This window comes from Culex quinquefasciatus, chromosome 2 (assembly GCF_015732765.1).
Source record: "Culex quinquefasciatus strain JHB chromosome 2, VPISU_Cqui_1.0_pri_paternal, whole genome shotgun sequence".
Lineage (NCBI taxonomy): Eukaryota > Metazoa > Arthropoda > Insecta > Diptera > Culicidae > Culex > Culex quinquefasciatus.
In genome coordinates this window covers 75,488,513-75,510,439 of record NC_051862.1, presented here as the reverse complement: position 1 = coordinate 75,510,439, position 21,927 = coordinate 75,488,513, and the positions used below count along the sequence as shown (strand labels likewise).

Sequence of the window (21,927 nt, the reverse complement as noted above, 5' to 3'; positions counted from 1 at the left end):
AGGTCTAATCTCTTGGGCATGGTTGCGCATTGTTGGAGCGGGGGTTTTCGGCTGCGAGACACTGAAGGTGGTGAAATGGTGTGTAATTGTTGTCACCTCAAAACTACAAAAGGTGAAAGAGGGTGCGGACTTTCCAGGTGTATTCGATTCAGCTTATGATAGAGCCATGGCCATTTTGCATACTACATACTCATATAAGCTAGTGATGAAATCTGCTTCTGAAAAAAGCAAATTTCAAAAGTACTATTAAAGTTGTTTTCGAAAAAAAACAGAAGAAACTAATCTGATGCGTAATTTTGATGACTTTGCCAGTGTTTTTAGAATGCATTTTTTTTTTTCATTGGTCACTTTACCCGTCTTTTTCACTAGTGAAGAAGAAAATTCCTTTTTTTTTATATCGACAAGACTGTTCGCCAAACCACAATGATTTTTTCACTGATATTTTCTACTTTTTATGCATAAAAAGTATGCGGTAATTGTTGTAGTGTCCCAGACTCTGTCTCTACATATTATTTACAATTTAAATGAAATATGCAATCACTAGATAGGCAAAATATAATAATAAGATGTGGTTTACTACTTTAAGAAACAAAAATAAATGAAGCAAGATAAATGCAAATAAAAATACTAAAAATGAAACAAGCAAAACATAAAACAAGATAAGACAAATTTAGCGTATAACAAATTTGCTCAAAATAATCTTTCGAACAAGGGAAAAATAAAAAAAATTAAAAATTAATTTTTAAATCAAAATCATCAAATCTGCACAGTAAAAACGTCATGGTAATATTGCATCTTCCCAGTCACGAAATATTCTAGCAGAGCTGATTCTACTGGATTCTTGTAGAATGATGGAATGATGGAACATTTCTACTAGATTGTCCAAGTAATACCAAAATTTGGTATTCCCGTGTTATTTACCCCTGCTCGGGGAATGCTGTAAGAATATCAAGCTCTGTAAGAACTCTGCTAAAAACCTACTAGAGCGTCGACTGGGTGGGAATGAGTACAGAGAAACCTCTTTTTACGCGGTGGTGTTACGCTTTTTACTTCGTCGATTTCTCTTAAAACAAACAATATTTTATCAAGCTTTAAGAAGCATTTTGTAGATTTGAACAACACCTACAAATTGCTTTGAAAAGATTGCAAAAATGTTGCGTCGTTCCAAAGAAATCTACAAATTAAAAAAAACGTAACGCATCGCGTAAAATGAGGATTCACTTATATTTTTCTTATCAGAAAAATGTATAAATTTCTTCAAAAATGTGTAAGTTTACCACATTTCAGTTGTAAAGCCCCTTTCCTATTTCAAAAGAATTTAAATTACATCATAAAAGTGGTAATACAGTTAAACCTCGCCTAGTGCGCAGGCGTTACGCTTTGTTTTTCTTCGATTACTCTAAAACGCCATAACATTTTTGCATTCTTTTCCAATCTAATTGTAGATTGGAACAAGAAGAAAAAATTGCTTGTAAATGATTGTTAAAATATTATGCCCTGTTTGAGAAATCGACGAAATACAAAGCGTAACGCCTGCGTACTATGCGAGGTTAAACTGCACAGAAAAAAATGTAGTAATATTACATCTGGAAAGGGGTACATCTTTTATGTCAGAAAAAAATGTGTAATTTTACCTCTGAAAATGTGTAACTTTACCACTTTTCAGTCTAAATTGAGGTAAAAAGGTAAAATATTCAACCTTTCAAAATAACACCTTCCAAATTTACACATCTTTTTACTGTGTGTATTTAACATCACAATGTAACCCCTTTCAAATTAACACATGTTTTACTGATTGGCAAAACGATGTTAAAGATATTTGTTTAGGTTTCTAATAATTACTCAAAAGCAATGATGCCGTGGCAAATATTTTTTAAAGCTTATGTCACCTCTACCTCAATACTGGCTCGAGCATGAAGATGGAAAAAAAGAAAGTAAGTTTTTTGATACTCAAGTTTCAAAAAACTCAAACTTTACAAGTTTTTAAGCATAAGCATAAGCATAAGCATAAGCATAAGCATAGGTGCCCACCCGCAGTTGCTACTCCGTTATTGACCAGGACCTCCAGAAGTTACATCCACGAGCCGTGGAAGATAAGTGGGTGCTATCTTTCCTCGCTTCGCAACTTCTCAAAGGCCCCTATCATGCTGATCAATACCGGCGCCGGCCACGACCAGTGGTAGGGTCACGGGGAAGTGGATGGGAATGTTAGTCCGATACTTGAGTGATAGAGACCGCCCAATCGACTGCTTCTCCGACAAAGTATCACATGAGTTTTGAGGGGGTTAGTAGATGGGTATGAGGTCAGGATTCACGAGTGGCAGTGATGTGACCATGAGCATTTTGTATATCGGTTGAAATTTTAAATCTTAGGCAGCCGGCTGCGGAAAAATAAATAATTGATTATTTAAAAAGTTTGTTTTAATCGAACGCGTGCCAACCGAGCGCTAGTGCTATGGGCTGGACTTATCAGTGTATTTTTACTGTTGGTACAATTAAGATAACGCGAGCAAATGTCAAAAATAGTAGATGAGTTAATACTAAAGCTGCCAGTTGGAATAAATTATTACGATCAACGAATATAAACGAAAAGAAAACAGGACACCACGTAACCGATTGTAATGAAATTAAAACAATAGCTTAAACGAACTTAACCGGCGGCGTGCCTTCCTATCAACGATGATAAAAGAAGGGCTTAAAAATTTAAAATATAAAAAAACTCCAAAAAACACGTTGCATAGTAACCGCGAAGTCTCGCTACTCACAATCGAATCCGAAAGATAGCTATCTAGAATTTTAAATATAGTATTAATTCGACCGCGATCCTCCAGAAATTCTTCGTCGGCGTGCCTTCCGATCAGCGGTGATTTAAGAAGGGCTTTATTCATTAAAATGATTATCATAAGCCTTAAAACATATTCGTCAGCGTGCCTTCCGATCATCGATGATATAGAAAGGACTTAATCCAGCAATACGACTTGCTTGTCTCGAAAAAAAAAAGAATTCGGATCGTTTCTATCGAAAACTACGTAAAGAGAACAAAAATAAACTAATTGGCCAATGAACGCGCGAACTAAAAATAAAGAAAAAAGAAGAAGAAGAATACCAATCACCTCATGCACACAAACAGCGACACAAAAAAGATGAAAACAACACGAATCAGAAGAAATCCAATCACCCCATGTACACAAATAGCGACACAAAAGAGATGGAAAATAACACGAAAAAACAGGACTGCGCGTCCACACAGGCACCGCACTACTGATGCCATTATTTATTTATAATGACCAATCACCCCATGCACTCGAACAGCGACACAAAAGAGACAGAAAATAACACGAAAAAACAGGACTGAGCGTCCACACAGGCACCGCACTACTGATGCCATTATTTAATAATAATGACCAATCACCCCATGCACTCGAACAGCGACACAAAAGAGATGGAAAATAACACGAAAAAACAGGACTGAGCGTCCACACAGGCACCGCACTACTGATGCCATTATTTAATTATAATGACCAATCACCCCATGCACTCGAACAGCGACACAAAAGAGATGGAAAATAACACGAAAAAACAGGACTGAGCGTCCACACAGGCACCGCACTACTCTCAAGTTTCAAAAAACTCAAACTTTACAAGTTTTTAATATTATTTAGTGAAGTTTCACATCATCACCGCCAAAAAAAACAAGTTCTGAAAAAATCATTAAAGCACGAATTTAGGTGCTCACGAGTTCAACTTATTGTGTCAAAAATTTACTTTTCGAAGTCAAACTATTGCTGGGAATCAAAAGTTTGTACCCCCTGGGATGGGACATTGTATCTCCACGAATGCCCAAGACACTTTTTGTTGTGGTTATAGTGCCCCAACTAGCTATCTGTAACCGAATTTCTAATTCCAGTCCAAGCTCACCTAGTCGTCATGGCCTAGTGGTTAGCATTTTTGCTTACCAATCCAAAGGACGGGGGATCGAACCCCGCCTTGAGCGACTTAGTTTTTCGTTCATATGTTATTAATTTCAAATTTCTTTGGCTTTTTTAACTTTCTCGTTGGGAGCAGATGGAAATCGAACCCAGAACCATTCGATTACAAAGCGAACACCGTAACCTGTTCCTAGTATCTTTCATTAACTTTCTCAATGACGGTTTTCCTTCAAAATGTTTTAAAGCATGCTTTGATTTTTCGTTCTTTAATTTAATACCTCCCGCTCTCGACGATCCCTTCCACATCGACAACGAGAGAGTCCACTGTACTGGAAACTGAGGATTTTTGTCTTTATTCTGGTAAATTAACTTGTTTTCTAAGTTTTAATACATTTTTAAGGAGAATCAAATGACAACTAACGAATAATTACGGAGACATGAGTAGACGCGGTCATTTTTGTTGTTTTTTAAGTAATATTTTCAAAACAAATATTAGCCGGCTGATGATATTTTGGAAATACATTCAAATATTGTTTCTTAATTGAAGTTAGTTTTTGAAGTATAAAACTAAATCCAAAAATAAAAAAAAACTTCACCATAACTGGCACGTGCTTTTCCAACGCGGAAGCAATCTTTCATTAATTTCCCCGTTGACAAAAACAAAAATACTCTACGAACGTATCAATGGGGCAGGGAAAAATGTCACCTCACCAAACAAATCAAAACAAAACAATTTCTCGTCAAGCCAGCCAGCCAGCCGAGCCATTGAACCAGGGAAACCTTGTCATTGGCTGGCCCGCCGATCGAACACCCATATCTGAGCTGGTGCGAATCGTTCACCTACATTCATTGGCCGCTGGTCTCACTCTCATATCGCACTCGAACATTCGCACTCAGGCCGACTTCAGTGAGCTTTTATTACCGCTTCGTGTCACATTCCGCTGGTATTATTTGGACACAGTTAAAAACGTTAAATTTAAAAAAAATACTGGTGGTAAAACAATAATCAAAAATTCAAAAACAAATTATATTAATTTCAAATTTTATAAGAATATTTTAAAGAAAAAGTTATTTTTTTGTGTGTTTATTGTGCTATCATCGCATCAAGCGCAACCACTTCAATGTGTGAGTGTGACCTCACCAGCCCGCGCACCGGTTCACGTCCACGCTCGTCCGATCGCGCTTTGCATTCGTCGTGCGACGGGAGATCGCGAACGCGCCACGCGAGCCCGACCGCATCACAATTAGTCACTTCAACTTCACTGCCTGGCTGTGAGCAGTGAGTAGAAGCGGTGCGGCTCTCCAGCACAACTCACTCGGCTCGCGCGCGCACTTTGCTTTCTGTTGTTCTCTTTATGCTGGTTGACTGTATTTACATGCGTGATTGGAGTTGGCGCGCGGTTTAGCACCCGATGACGTTTCGATTGATTGGATTTTAATTTGTTGTTGTATTGAGATATTTAATTTATTATTATTATTTCCTAATTGTTTTTATTAACATTTTTGACAAATTTCTAAGCAAAGGTAGACTCAGTACTATTTTTCCTTTCAATTTTAATAATTCAAGTGAAACCAAAGTTCCGGTCACAATTCGCGTTCTTCACATCAAATTCTGCCCTCGAAAATAAAATCTCACAGCCTCATGTCATTGCATTAGCACAATTATTTCTGACGCTGTGCACTGTGTGCCCAATGAGTTATCAGTTTCTCTCAAATTTGCTAAAAACGCCACTAATACCGTTCAAACAAAATCACGAAAATTACGTAGCAAAACGGAGCAACAAACAAATAATGCTTTTATCAAATGACGCCGATCAGAAGGCACTATGGAACAAATATAAACTTTTAACTAAAATTCTTCGAAAAGTTATGTTCTGAAAATTATTCTAGCACAGGGACCATCCATAAACCACGTGGGAGAGTTGGTACTGTCATTGTACACGATCTATACTAAAAAGTTTTTTGGACAATTGTCCACCAAGGGGGAGGGGAGGGGGGAGGGGTTAACAGATTCTCAAAAAGTGTCCACGTGGTTCATGGATGGTCTCAAATTCAAAAATCTTTTTTTAATTTGAGACTTGAACAGAAACATGATTTGCAGCAAGCAGGATTTTCTTAAAAGATTTGAAAAATAATTTGTTAAAATAGTGAAATTTTCCAGAGTTTTGATTTTCCCGGGACTATTTTAATAATAATTTTAAAAATCTTGGGAACACTTAAGGTCGCAGGAAACTAAAAAATACATTGAAAACTTTAGAAATGGAAAGTTTCAAGTTGAATTTTTACAATGTTGAAGTTGAAAGTTTCAAAAAGCTCTTAAAGGATAATCACAAGTTTAATGTTGACAAAAACTTGCTGAGTATACATATATAACAAGGAAATTCTTGACAGCATAATTATTAAAATTTTAAATTAAAAAAATCAATGATAATCTATCTGCACTAATCATCAATCAAAATCAACATTCATTAGAAATACTTGTCACGTGCTACTAACGTGCTAAAATTGATTGCAAATGCAGAAAAATGCATTTAAATATATTTCAGTTGATTGCACTTATTCACGCTTTGAGTTTTTTGAAAAAAAAAAAAATGATTTCCCCTGATATTTTGGCTCAATTATGAAGGGGGTGCAGATATTTTTCAATAGAATTTTAAGATCATTAAAAAATTTGAAGGTTAAGGTAAAACTTTAGAGCATTACCGAGCATGGGTAAATAACAAGGGAAATGCGTAATAATACCTTTCTCTGGTATCAATACCAAATTTTGGTATTCCTGGACCCTTTAAAATTTGTCTTAAGGATTATGCAAGAGCAAAATGTGCTATCATACCAAATAAAAGGTATTGTTTTCATATTGCAAAATTCCAGAATTTGTCAATGGTCGAACACCACATATTGGTATTCTTTTGGTATTACAGTGTTTTATCAAATTCCTCTGAAACTATGGGAAAATTTTGACCAATTTTGACAAAATAATTAATTTTGCGCTAAAATGATGTCTCAAAGCGAATGCTTTAATTGAAAACCGTAAATTTCAAACTTGATTTTAAACATTTTTGATATACCCCCTGAAGAAATGACTTGAAATTGTGGAAAATTTTCTAAGTCAGGATGGCACATTTTGGTTTTATTTTGGTATTGAAAGGTTTCATCAAATTCCTCTGAAACTATGGGAATTTTTTTTATAAATTTTGATGAGATAATTAATTTTGCGCTAAAATGACTTGAAACCCAAAAATGTTAAAGCTGATTTCCACAATTTTTTTATACACCCACTAAGATTTTTTTTAAAACGTTGAGATTTCTCTAAGTTGGGATAACCAAATACTTTGAAAAACGAGTTAATCGACAGATTATAAAATTTTGGTGAATTTCAATCCAGCTTCATTTTAATAACACTTATTTTTCAATCTTGTTATTTTTTAGAATCTTCAAGAACTTCAAGCACAGGCCGTTCATCAATGACAAATGCATTCAATGTGGTGAAGAATATCACTAAGAACAACATGGAATCATCAGGTGAGTAGATTTGGCTGTTGCATATGGATCATTTCCGTTTTTTCACTAACTGCAACTGTTGCACTAAAAATGGTATAAAAATACCAAATTTTGGTATTTCTTGTGCAAATACCAGCGACCAAAATGTGCTCTTGGTTGCCCAGTAATAGATGGTAAAATACCATGAAATCATACCAAAATCATGTATTTGGAAGACCACAGGAATACCAAAATCTGATTTTCCAAGGGCGCGGGAATACTTAAAAGTTTTGGTATTCAAACAATGTTCAAAAATCCAGAAGACCTCAACTTGGTATTGAAATGGTTTTATTTTGAGGTATTATTTTACCCTTGGAATAACATGGTTTGGTATTGTTGTGCCCTTCCACATACTAGACTTTGGTATGATTTCATGGTATTTTACCATCTTTTACTGGGCAACCAAGGGCACATTTTGGTCCCTGTTATTTGCCCAAGTAATACCAAAATTTGGTATTCCCGTGTTATTTACCCCTGCTCGGGTTGCTATAAATATAAATATAAGTTAAAAAAAACCAACCAAAAGAATTTTTTTTTACAAATCAGGATGTAAGAACTTAGCACCCCTCAAACTACGCTTGTAAAAAATGTTTACTTTTTTTTATGTACATGATATCAAGCAAATAATCAGTTCCCTAAGATAAAGCAGATTAGTCTAGAGCAATTCTCTGAGATTTCGGTCAGTCGTTTTTTTTGTATTTTTTAATCTGGCTGAAACTTTGTTGGTGCCTTCGGTATGCCCAAAGAAGCCATTTTGCATCATTAGTTTGTCCATAAAATTTTCCGTACAAATTTGGCAGCTGTCCATACAAAAATGATATATGAAAATTCAAAAATCTGTATCTTTTGAAGGATTTTTTTTATCGATTTGGTGTCTTCGGGAAAGTTGTAGGTATGGTTAAGGACTGCACTGAAAAAAAATGATACACGGTTAAAAAATTAGTGATTTTTAATTAAACTTTTTGTCACTAAAACTTGATTTGCAAAAAAACACTATTTTTATTTTTTTTTAATTTTTTGATATGTTTTAGGGAACGTAATATTAAATGTTTGGCCCATTTGAAATGTTAGTCTTGATTTGAACATTTTAAAAGTATTAATTTCGGAAAAATCGTAAGATTTCACGAATGTTTCATACATTGAACATTGAAAATCGGACCATTAGTTTCTTAGATATCGACGTTAGAAAATGGTGGGTTGTTTGGGTGAGACTTAGAAAACATCAATTTTCCTGCTTTTTAAACCTTGGCATGGCAATATCTCAGCAACTTAAGATCGTTCCAACAAAGTTAAAAAAAGCAAAATATAGAGAATTTTCTCAGCTCTTCAAAAATATGTTTTTGAAAAGTGGCCAAACATGTGCACTATTTAAAAAAAAAGGTAAACCGCGACTATTTAAAAAAATCCTGAATATGGCTATATCTTGAAAACCGTGCACTTTATGAAAATTTCACCGAGTACTTTTTGATTGCAAATTTGATTTTACATCGAAAAATGTAGTTGAAAAATTTTTGCGACCAATATTTCAATTTTTTGAAAAAAATACTGTTGGTTCGAAAATTCATAACTCGGTCAATTTTTTCTTTGCACAACCTGGAAATTTCTCCTAAAACATAAAAAAAAAATAAAATAGTGTTGTGTGCAAATCAAGTTTTAGTGACAAAAAGTTAAATTAAAAATCACCAAATTTTTTTACCTTGTATCATTTTTTTTTTTTTCAGTGTAGTCCACATCCATACCTACAATTTTGCCCAAGACACCAAATCGATCGGAAAATTCCTTCAAAAGATACAGATTTTTGAATTTTCATATATCATTTTTGTATGGACAGCTGTCAAATTTGTATGGAGAATTATATGGACAAACTAATGATGCAAAATGGCTTCTTTGGGCATACCGAAGGCACCAACAAAGTTTCAGCTGATCGATCGATTTCGTAGAGAACTGCTCTCTACTAAAATAAAATAATAATGTTAAGGAAATGTTAAAACTTCCAAGTGCATTTTTGTTAGATTGTTTTCAATTGTACCACGTGAAATAGAATAAATTTGAAAAAAAAATATGATTCGGAAGAACCTAACCAAAATAAGAAAAATCTCAAGATTCGAGAAAACCCGGTTTTGTAAAAAAAATCCGGAAATTTTGTCTTGGGAAAAATGACCAAAACCTTAACCTGCCAAACAAACGAAAATTTCTGTTCTTGTTTAGAAAATACACCCAAAATTGGGCAGCACTAGTCCGAGAGAATAATGGCTTCGAGACGAGAGAATAGTGCTACCATTTACGGACACAGAGAACACAGCTCGAGATGGGCGATAGAATTATTCTCTCGAGGTTCATTTGCAAAAAAAAATTAACCGTCAAACAAAAAAAAAAAAACAAAATGTGTTGACTACGGGAATCAAACCATAGACCTTTGACATACCATGCGAATGAACTAATTTTTTATGGTGGTGTGAGTTGGTAGAATTATTCTCTTGATTTTGACGCTGAGCCCTCAATTAATTTTGGGGGAACGATTCCCTTGACTCGGAATTTTGGGTGTACATAAAATTCAATTTCAAAAGCCGAGCAGAAATGTAACCAAATTTGTATGCTCAAATAGGATGATTGATTAAGCATCTCTCAGTCGTTTTTTTATTTGCTTGATTAATAAATTTAAATTTTTAGCAAAATAATCTTATAAATGAACCGAAAATTTAATTGTCAATAAAACATAAAAAGGTTCATCCCAAATCAAATTTCTAATCAACATGTTTTGTAATTGATTTGATATGTAATTTCATTCGCCCCCATCCCTTCAAGCAGAGATACCTTTAGAACTCAAAGATTCTCAATCGAATCTCCGTCAAACACCACAAATCGCGATATCGCGCCTCTCCAGCAGCAGCAACAGTAGTCAATTTGCCTGTACCGTCCATCCGATCCGTTCCGTCTCTATATCTACACCTCGTCGGTCGCCGTTGGCGCTCAGTTCACAACTGGACGATCTTCGGATAACATCGTATAACACAAAACACTGCGTCGGAATTAAAAACTGGGTGGTTCGAGCTTGTGGCGGTGACTTACTATCCCGGGCGGAACTCTACTTAAGTGCAACGTCTCAAGTGAACTTGTGACAACTAAGTGACACAAGGAAAAAGACTGTGAGCTGAACAGCAATAAAAACTAAAAAGTGAAGAAGAAAGCACGACGTTGTTCTGTGAAGCATCTGTTGGATAGTCGCGTAAGTGGAACTACTACAACTTCCTTCCTTTTGGAAAACGTCTTTTGAAGCCCAATTTCGACTGTTGCCGCATAAACAGACTGTCTTTAGTGTTGTTCTGCTGGGATAAGTTGGTGATTAACGTGAGAGTTCTTCAGCGGATGTTGTAAGAGGCACTTGAGGGGGTTACGCACTCTTGAACCAATTAACGGCTGAACAGTCGAGATGTCTAGGAAGACATGCCGAGACAAATTGGGTGTGGTCGAAGGTTTCGTCTTGACTCATCTTGTTACACCACCACGTGGATTGAGAATTGAGAGTTGAGAATCATGACTTGGAATGGAATTAATCTGCATTATTCAACGACTGGTCGGCACGGCACGGAACTAGTTGTTTACATTGCGAAAAAAGTTCCCACGGGTGTCAACGAGCCGGTCTCCTATTATCGTTATTACCGGTTGGGTGGTTTTAATCGATATGCCAACGCGTGCGACAGTCTAGAATTGCTGTTGGCCGATGGGTGGGTCAAGAGGGGTTTAGTGGATCGGACATTGGTTAGAGTGGAGGGACATAAACTTAAAAAAAACATATTTGCAATGGCCTGATTGTGAAATCGAATCTGAACTGTTTAGAATTCAGTGTACAACTTTCATTTATAAATTTTTAAAACAAATGTAGTAAAAAATCTGCATTTGTTTTTAAAATCTAAAAATCTTCTTAATTATTTTTATTGTTGTGACGTAAAAGCTTTATAAAAAAATATTTTTTATCATTTTCTCAATGAAAATAATTTCGAGTCGGAAAATGGAACGCTCTTTTGGAATCTTTGAACAATTTTTCTCAAGGAGAAAGTAAAATTAGTCTTTAAATTATAAATATCATGTGACTTTATAATCCATTTACCTCAAATTTGCATATATTTAGCAAATAGCTTATGAACTGTATCACCAACTTTAGTGAAGATACTTCCAAGTAAACATACAATTTGAATACCGTCATCTGGGGTGAATCGGGACTACAGTCTGAATAGGGACAGCAGTGTTTAGAGTACTTAAAGGTTTTAAATTTGGAAATGGATGTACACATTTTGTTGGTCTGAGTCTGTTCTATCCAAAACCAACCAGAAAAATCAAAATATTGTGCTCTAACATGGTTGAAACTGCTGTCCCAATTCGCCCGATGTGTCCCAATTCACCCCAGTTGACGGTACCTAAAATCTGATTTTAAATCGAATAACTATGACTATCAAAGTCACCCTGGAATTCAAAAAAAATATTTCAACGAAACTATTTTTAAAACATTTTTGACAAAACCAGTTGGGAAATATTACAAATTAAATTGAAATCCCATCATTGTCAACCCGGTTTACGATAACTAATACTCTTAAAATGAGATGTTTTTTTCAATGAAAATGAGTTTGAACCGAAAAACGGGCTACACCATCGGATTCTTTTGCCAACTTTACACCAAGAACAATTTTAAAGTTACAAGTTTTAACTGTTTTTCAAGAACATTCAAAAATATTTCCAGATTTGAAGCAATTTTAAATAAAACAAGTTTCATAAAAAATTGAAAAAAATTATTGAACAATGCTACAAAATTGGCTTTTGAAACAACAAAATTTGGTATTATTATTTAAACAAAAGTCAAGTTAATACTTTTTGTTGAGTTGCCCTAAATTTTGCATACATTTGAAAAAATGTTATTGAATTTAGTTAAGAAGTTACATACATGTAAAGTGACATAAAAGTCTATGGTTGGTATGGGCATTAAAATATACATTTGCATCTATTAACAAAATACAGCAATTCCATTTGAAAAGAGCCTAAACCAAAAAAAAAGTTCTCCGATCGGGCTCAAAATTTTTCTGGGGGTTCCTTGGCCAAAATAATTAGACCCGTATTTTTTTGTTTGGCCATTAGGGTGGCCTACATCGTGCTAGGGTGGTTCAAAAAATGGCAATTTTCGTCATTTTTCGCAAAAACCACTTTTTTCTAAAAATCATATCTCCGCGCCATTTCATCCGATTTTAGCTGTGATAGAAAGGTGATGAGTTTGGCTATTTGGGAAAAATAGTAAAAAGTTCCAAAAATCTAGCTTAACTATTGAAAAAGTCGTATGAAAACTTAAAATGGCGTTTTGACCGTGTCTGGACCAAAGAGCCTATGTCTGAAAATATTTTTATCGGATTCCTCGGAAAATTTCACATAACATATCAAAAATTGGCGATGTCGAACCGTACGTTTTGGAGATACGATTTTTGAAAATAAAAACTGCGTTTTCGACGCGCCACGCGCAAAAACGGGAAAATGACGAAATCGGCAAAAATCAACTTTTTCACTAAAACTGCGATAACTTTAAAATTTCAGCGATGACCTATACATGTCTGGGTACCAAAATTTTCGTAATTGAGAGACGCAACTTTTGGTACCATAACATCTATAGGTCATCGCTGAAATTTTAAAGTTATCGCAGTTTTAGTGGAAAAGTTGATTTTTGCCGATTTCGTCATTTTCCCGTTTTTGCGCGTGGCGCGTCGAAAACGCAGTTTTTTTCAAAAATCATATCTCGAAACGTACGGTTCGACATCGCCAATTTTGATATGTTATGTGAAATTTTCCGAGGAATCCGATAAAATATTTTCAGACATAGGCTCTTTGGTCCAGACACGGTCAAAACGCCATTTTAAGTTTTCATACGACTTTTCAATAGTTAAGCTAGATTTTGGAACTTTCTATTTTTCCCAAATAGCCAAACTCATCACCTTTCTTTGCGTCTAAGACAGCTAAAATCGGATGAAATGGCGCGAGATATGATTTTAGAAAAAGTGGTTTTTGCGAAAATGACGAAAATTGCCATTTTTTGAACCACCCTAGCACGATGTAGGCCACCCTAATGGCCAAACAAAAAAATACGGGTCTAATTATTTTGGCCAAGGAACCCCCAGAAAAATTTTGAGCCCGATCGGAGAACTTTTTTTTTGGTTTAGGCTCTTTTCAAATGGAATTGCTGAATAAATGTGAAGACATTTGGTTGAATCATTAATGAGATATAGATATTTCATGCTAGCAGTTTCAAAAAACGGGTGCCACGATATCTTAACACTGTCTTGACCAAATCGGCTCAAAATTTTGGTAGAGACTCGTTAGACCAGTTCCGTGTGCATGACGAAGATCGATTTACAAAAACTTAATTAAATAAAAAAATTAAAATATTTTAATGGTTTGCAAATAAAAAAGTATTTGAGTTTTATATTAGAAAAAAAGCTAAATTAAAAATTTGATATGTCTTGCGAGCCTTCATCCCTAATTTCAGCCAATTTGATCCATCCCAGTAACCTTACAATTTTTCACAGTGAAGATTTAATTCAAGCAGTTTTGTAATGATTTATTTTGCTATATAAAATGTAAAGGGGTGAGACCATAACTTTTATATTTTTTGTTTACGGTGCACATCAACTAGAGCTTTTGCACCCAGATTTTTGTTAAAAATATTTTAATATCGAGCATCGATAATGCCAAGGCAATGCTATAGAAAGAATAATTTTATTTGATTTGATTTTAATATCGTCAAAATTGCGGGTACCATCGAAATATTTTTTTTATTCATCCTCTAATGTACAGTCCGCAAAGTATTTTACAACAAAGTTTGACTATTTTTACAACCACGTTGTTGTAGGATTGAGTCTAGAGCGTCCAATTTCCCCGGGGTTACAAAGTTCCCAGGAAACGGGAAATTTTCAGCCAATTTCCCGGGAAATCCCGGGAATTCCCGGGAAATTTTAAATTTATTGAAATTGTTATGATCTTGGTTTTAATTAATATTAAGCAAAACAAATTGTATAGGACATCAACAATAATGGTTTGAATAAGTGTGAAGATCAATTAACAGCTTGACTGCATGTAAAAAATCATTCAACTACAAGAAAATGTATTTTGGTATTTTTTGATGAGAAATATTAAACTTGCCTCTGTGACCAGTTTATTGAAATGTGAAAAAAAAAATGCAGAAATTATGTTTTTCGTGACAAATACTGGTTTCAGCTCTTGAACAAATGGTAAAGCTTTTTAGTGTTGGTTTTACTCTAAACAACCCAAAATTTTCAAATAAATGAAGCAAGCTTTGATTATATTTTTGCATTTTTCGAGAACAAACAATAGAAAGTAATTTTTCAATGATTTTTTGTATTATTATGCAACATGATATAAATTATACGATAAATTAACATCATTTCACAAAAAATCTTCCATTTTTCACATTTAACCCTCTAACACCCGTAGTTGCACCAGTGCTCCATAATTCTTTTACTTCAAATTGTAATTTCTTAAGTACTAGATATTCAACCAATAAAACTAATTCTTTTTGCACAAATTCGATTTTCATCTCATTTGATCATGGTTAACTAAAACGTAAAACAATCTTAATTTTAATTTGGAGGTAAGGAGTTAATATTGTGTTGGTGAAATAATAACAATCTTACCTGATTGTAATAATTTAATACTCATTAAGCAAGATCTATTTCCAGCTGCTTCAAAAATTAATATTATCAGAAATAATTCTGATATCATAATTTCTGATAATCTGATTACTTATATATAAACCAAATAATACATTTAATTGAACAAAATCATGTTGAGTTTGTTCATTTATTATTTTTTCAGAGCATTTTCAAAAAAAAAATATGACCCAATCTCACCCTCAGATCCAATTTACCTCCTGATGACGAAAAAATTCTGCATTTGCCTTATTACAAAATTGAATTCAAATTTATTGAAAATTATTTTTTTCTAAGTGAAATGTCAATGTCTATGTCAAACCGGTTGCAATCGGCCTAGATTTAAGAACGCAACAAGAAGCAAAAAAAATCATTTGGTAATCTCACGATACATCAAGACTTGAATGACAAAAGTGGCTGAAATTTGTGACGAAGCTGAATGCAACCTTTGCCAAATAAAATCATCAAATTGTCATATCTCAGCTAGTTTATAACCAATGGATAATGTTTCATCTAAATCTAATGACAAAAGTTAATATGTGAATATTCAATATCAAAAAATGAATCACAGAATCACAGCTATAACTGCATTATGTAATGAACTCATCACCAACGACTCACTCATCGCTCATATGTGAATCATTCACCCTCTTGTGAACTAATTGGGTAATCATTGTAACAAAATTGTAAACAACAGTCGTAATTAGTGCAATCGTGATCATATCGGCATTAATTGCTTCATCTTTCCCAGAATAAGAACCTCATAGGGGCAATTTTAACCATCTGAATCGACGCCATTTAATTTAACTTTTTTATTGAATACCTCCTATCGAACTATTTTTAGTACTTATTTTACCCCACCACACCCGCTCCACAACCTCTAATCCCAAGAAGACGCTTGTAAAATCACACCAAACAAGTGGCGGCAGCTCCCTTCTTCCGATTGTGGGAAAAATAGTGGCTCTTTTAATACAAACCCACGCATTAATTACACGACACGCCAAGCACACCTGCCCGCCGCGACTATCTGTTCATAAGTGTAGGTTTCCACCCGGCGTTCACGGTGTTCTTCCCAAGGAACGGCGATTTAGATTCGATAGGTGTGATTCACACACACACGTGTGCGGTGATCGTGGAGGCTTCCAGACAAAGTTCTATCTGGTAGGGAGGAGTAGGAAGAGATGGATAGCACTTCCCATTAGGGTGGTTCAGAACCGCTCAGAATATCGCAAAGTGCCTTCAAATCAAAGAATCGCCCTATTTTCAAAAACCATTCGAACACAGATGGGGGTTGGGGGTGAAGTTAGTCAAAGGCTCGCACGCTCAGACACACAATCTATACTGCCATTAAGGAGATTGTCGATGGTATCAATCAAAGTGTGATTACCCGCTATTATCTTTTGGTCCCGGAGTGCCGGTTGGATCTCGATGACGAGCGGCCACCGTTTGCCTTCACAGGATTGGATTTCCAGCCGGACCCAACTCTATTAGCGGAGACACTTTGGCTTGGAGGATCGTCCAGGAGTGGATAGAAGAGTTTGCTGGGAAGTTATTTGCCATAGTTATGGACACCGTCGACGGTGGCGATGGCGCGATGATGGTTATGGAAATTGGTCTCGCTGTATCGAACACACACACGGTTTCAGGATTTAATTGATACGGTTGGTAGAGTGGATGGCAGAGCAGTGCTTAGAATATCGATTTCGACGGAAAGATATCCCGGCGTGTCGGAACATACATGATGAGTGGGATTAGCACTGGATTTGTGCTTGTTTATTGATTTTAATGCATATTTTACACCGGGGAATATTTCATCGGATGGGAGTTACAAACGTGTGAAAACAGCTATTATTATGCAAATTTATTGAGATGTTACATAAATGTAAATATGATAAAATTTCCTGGGTGTAACTGTAGACTAACAAGCGGGAATATATTACTTCGTGGTTCTTAAATTCATGAACACAATTCAAGATTTCGAGAACAGATTTTTTTCGTGCACCAACAGGGCATCCTCTTTGATAGGGACTCCGTCAAGACATCATCAATCTTCCTGCAATTTTCAGGGATTGTTTTGACACATATAACTAGCATCAAGGTTATATATTAGCACTCTAGACCAATGGAAATTGGCGCAAATAGAGACACAAAGTTTGAAGGTTCAAAAACCTCAAAAATCTAAAACGTCGTCCAATTGGTTTAATTTAAAGGCAGTCATCAGCTTTTTTGTGAAATTACAATAAATTCAAACTCATATGAAAAAGTGTTCCGTTCAGATATCAACTCAATTCAACCTGAAGCTTTTCAAGGACATCTTGGACTACGAGCTGGGAATGAGAACGCTTTGGGTCAGGTAAACATATAAAGCCAGCCAGACTTTTATGTTTTTACAGTAGTGGGGCATGTACCTGTGTCAAACGCGTTCCAACCGGAAATCCCCTTGACCAGTTGTATTACAGCAATTTGCAGGGTGTGTCAAGATAGCACGATAAGATTGAAACTTCTTTCATATGAAGAGTGATACATCGAAATTTTTGGGGATCTGTGAAGTTAGGCGGGTTGGGCATTGAGAGCTCCAGGCTTTTTCTTTTGAAGATTTTGTTTTTGAAAAGATCGTAATTTTTTACGAGTGTTTTATGTTTTAAAATTGAAAATCGGAACATAAGTTACTGAGATATCGACACTATAAAATTGTGGAGTTTTTGGGTAAGATTTAGACAACCTCAATTTTCCTCTTTTTTTTTTGTTTAAACCGCTGTATCTCAGCAACCAGAGGTCCAATATTCTATGTCTCTTTGACAATTTTATAGAAATAAATATTTTTAGAAAAGGTCAATATTTTTAAAAATCAAAAAAACTGCAAATATTTCGCTAAAATCAAACTTTGGGTGACTATATCTTGAAAACGGAGCCCTTTATCAAAAAATCTGTAAAGTACTGTTCGATTGCAAATCAAATTTAACATAAAAAATAGGTCGAATTTCGTTTTGTATGAAATTTCGACTTTTTCCAAAAATCACATTTAAAAAAAATTAATAACTTGGAGGTAGGTTTTTTGACCACCTTTCTCTCTGGCTCAAAAGTTGTGGATTTTTTGTCCTCTAAAACATATAAAAAATCTCGAAAATCAAAAAATACGTATTTTGAGAATTTGAGTTTTTGTGAAAAAAAAGTTTATAAAAAATTCGGCAATTTTTCCGTGTACCGTAAACTGGGGTGACTTTGATAGCCCGGGGTGACATTGATAGAAATTTGATTTGGCCACTATTTTTGATACATCCAATGTAACAGTCACATTTTTGCATATATGTTCGATAATAAGCTTTCCCTTAATGCTTACATACTCAAAATTCTCAAAAATGTTTAAATATTAATTTGACGGGCATTTGAAAAACCTATCAAAGTCACCCCGGGCTATCAAAGTCACCCCAGTTTACGGTACCTATTTCTTTCTCAATAGTCCTCAAAAATACCTACAACTTTGCCAAAGAGGCCAAATTGATCAGAAAATTCACTCAAATGTTCCAGCTGTTTAAATTTTTATGTACCATTTTTGTATGGACAGCTGCCAAAATTGTATGGAGACTTGTATGGGTGAACCAATGGCACAAAATAGCTTCTTTGGTCATAGGGAAGGCCCCACAAAGTTTGAGCCTAATCAAAAAATACAACAAATTAAAATGGTCGAAATCGTCCGATTTCAAAAAAACTGCTCATAAAATAGATTTTATTTTAAAAAACGTTACTTAATCCACCCTGAGGTGGTTGGCGCCTTCCTCACATTTAAAGAGTGATATCCAAAATGCAAAAAGTGCGTAAATAACACTTAAGTGCTTATAACTTTTGATAGGGTTGTCAGATCTTCAATGTTTTGGACGCGTTGGAAAGGTCTTTTGAATACCTATCCAACGATAGGTTGCATGAGAGATCCGGACAACGTTTTCATCAACATATTTGAGATCCGGCCTCCAAAAAGCGTATAAATTACACTTAAGTGCTTATAACTTTTGATGTGATGGTCAGATCTTCAATGTCTTGGACGCGTTGGAAAGGTCTTTTAAATACCTTTCTGAAAATATATAGCATGACGGGTTTTCTTACAAAAACCACCCTTTTTACAATCTTCCGGACTTTTGCTAAAATCGTTTTTTTTAGCATAACTTTTGAAGTACTAAACTAAACTGCATAATTTTTAATAGCGACTTATGGGACCTCAAGACGGATCGAATGACGCCAAAACGGACAAAATCGGTTCAGCCAATGTCGAGATAATCGAGTGACAATTTTTTGATCAACATCCCACCACACACACAGACATTTGCTCAGAATTTGATTCTGAGTCGATAGGTATACATGAAGGTGGGTCTAGGAGGTCTAATTGAGAAGTTCATTTTTCGAGTGATTTTATAGCCTTTCCTCAGTAACGTGAGGAAGGCAAAAATCTATTTTAACTCAAAAACTTGACCTTTTCGAAAAAAATCTAATGATGGGAATGGATTCAGCAGACAAAAATACATAAAAAATGATCAATTAGACTGAGGAGGCATCGACATTTAGTCATCTCTGAGTCATACTTTAGCATAAAATTGATTTTATTTTGAAAAAATAATCGAAAATTCAATTTTTACTCAAAAAGCTGACCTTTTTGAAAAAATCTAATGATGGGAATGGATTCAGCAGACAAAATTACATGAAATATGATCAATTAGATTACCGAGACAAACTTATTTAACGTTCTGCAAAGCATTTTTGATTTTTATTATTGATTTCTCAGCATAATTTGACTTGCATGCAAGTTGGAAAAACTTGAATGAGAGCCAACTGAAAATATAATTTTAAAATGGCTATCAAATTGCGTAGAAACAATCAAACTTTAAAAACCAGGAGTGTTTCAGAAAGGGGAAAACGTGAACTATAAGATACATGTATTGGTTTAGTTGTTTATTCAATAGTTCTTTTGTGAAATAGTCGACAAAGTAGCTAATTTTGACCTAAACTAACATTTCAAACGAATGTATCACAAAATTGGGACCATTTGGAGCAATTCTGGACCCGGATTCGGATTCAGCAAGCATAATTATACTAGGAACATATATACTCGTCTCAGAGACAAAATCTTGATGAACTTGTTGAATTGATTGTTCTGAATTGACGAAATCACTTGAGAAATCATAAATAACATGCCTTCTAGGGTCACGACAGTGCCAAATCGAGCACAAAATTTGCCCACTTCAAATTAGCAGTTTAACGATAATGATGCCGATAATGACCGATTATGATGTTAACCAGGACTTCTCCTCCTTGCTGTCATTGCGATGTCCGGTCCAGTTGTGGCAAAAACAACTCCAATGTGATGCATTTGTGGGTATTTTTTCACCTGTTTCGCGTGGCGCAAAAACATTGCGATTTGCATAGCAAATGGCTCGTGTAATGGGACGGTCCAATCAAGCACAGCAGTGAAGGTTAATTTCGAAACAGTTTACTTCACCGTCGCCATTTCCGATAAAATTAATCGCATTAATTAAATTGGCTACGTTTCAAAATTACGTGACGAGAATTTATTGCCTGCCTGCCCTAACTGTGGCTGGTTGGTTGGCAGGGTGATAAAAATCGATTAAAGCTCATCATCGTTGCCGCGGACAGGACGCTGCCGGAAGGACACTCGCGCGGTGTTGTTTGAAGAAGTCATCGCGACGCTAAGCAAACTTGTTCTACACGAGGGAGAGCAGGAGGATAGTCCTCTTGGCTGGCACTCTCTTGAAACACGAGCCGGCAGCATGCCGCTAATAACTTGGTCAAACAGTTTTCCCCTGGCAGACCAGGGGCGTCACGAGGGGTTCTTGGAGGTTTTTGATACAGTTAAACCTCGTATAAGAGCGCCTCGCATATGCAACTTTGCATATACGAGTCATTCCACCTGATTCGGTTTTGTCGCAAGAGTTGCATATGCGAGGTACAGGGCTTATGGGATTTTGGCTATATGGGAGACATGGGCTATATTTTTATTAAAAAAATCATCTCAACTATACAAATCAATAGTGTTTTGGAATCGTTATGAAGTCAGCTATACAGCTACACCAAATTTACATGGTTTACGATGTTCTAGATCATCCGAAACTTCGTCAAGTTAAGGCCTATGTGTTCAACGCCGTACAAGTATGAGTTAGGCGATTTGACTGTAGTTTTTGACCACAGATCATATCCGGATAGCCTCAGGGAGGTTCAGGGACTAGTCTACCGATATGTGGTGATGTTCTGGGTCTTCTGTAGAGTCCCGGGAGGTACGTCCGATGGGTCTACCGCCGTAACACGGCAGAGGTCGGTAGTTTTAGACCTCAGATCATATCCGGATAGCCTCTGGGAGGTTCAGGGACTAGTCTACCGGTATGTGGTGATGTTCTGGGTCTTTTGTAGAGTCCCGGGAGGTACGTCCGATGGGTCTACCGCCGTAACACGGCAGAGGTCGGTAGTTTTAGACCTCAGATCATATCCGGATAGCCTCAGGGAGGTTCAGGGACTAGTCTACCGATATGTTGTGATGTTTTGGGTCTTCTGTAGGGTCCCGGGAGCTACGTCCGATGGGTCTACCGACGTAACACGGCAGAGGTCTGTGGTTTTTGACCTCAGATCATATTCGGATAGCCTCAGGGAGGTTCAGGGACTAGTCTACCGATATGTGGTGATGTTTTGGGTCTCCTGTAGAGTCCCGGGAGTTACGGCCGATGGGTCTACCACCGTAACAAGATAGAGGTCGGAGG

General features: G+C 35.8%; 2 protein-coding genes across 3 annotated transcripts in view; one reads left to right on the top strand and one right to left on the bottom strand.

The window, feature by feature from the left end:
* The window catches only part of LOC6054058 (kin of IRRE-like protein 1), an 807,298-nt gene that overhangs the window by 279,699 nt on the left and 505,672 nt on the right, over nucleotides 1–21,927 (bottom strand). The window lies entirely within an intron of this gene.
* The window catches only part of LOC6038852 (protein yellow), a 33,057-nt gene continuing 21,584 nt past the window's right edge, over nucleotides 10,455–21,927 (top strand). Inside the window, exon 1 of the mRNA XM_038257416.1 lies at nucleotides 10,455–10,695. The gene's annotated coding sequence lies outside the window, so the exon portion shown is untranslated. The remainder of the gene's footprint in view (nucleotides 10,696–21,927) is intronic.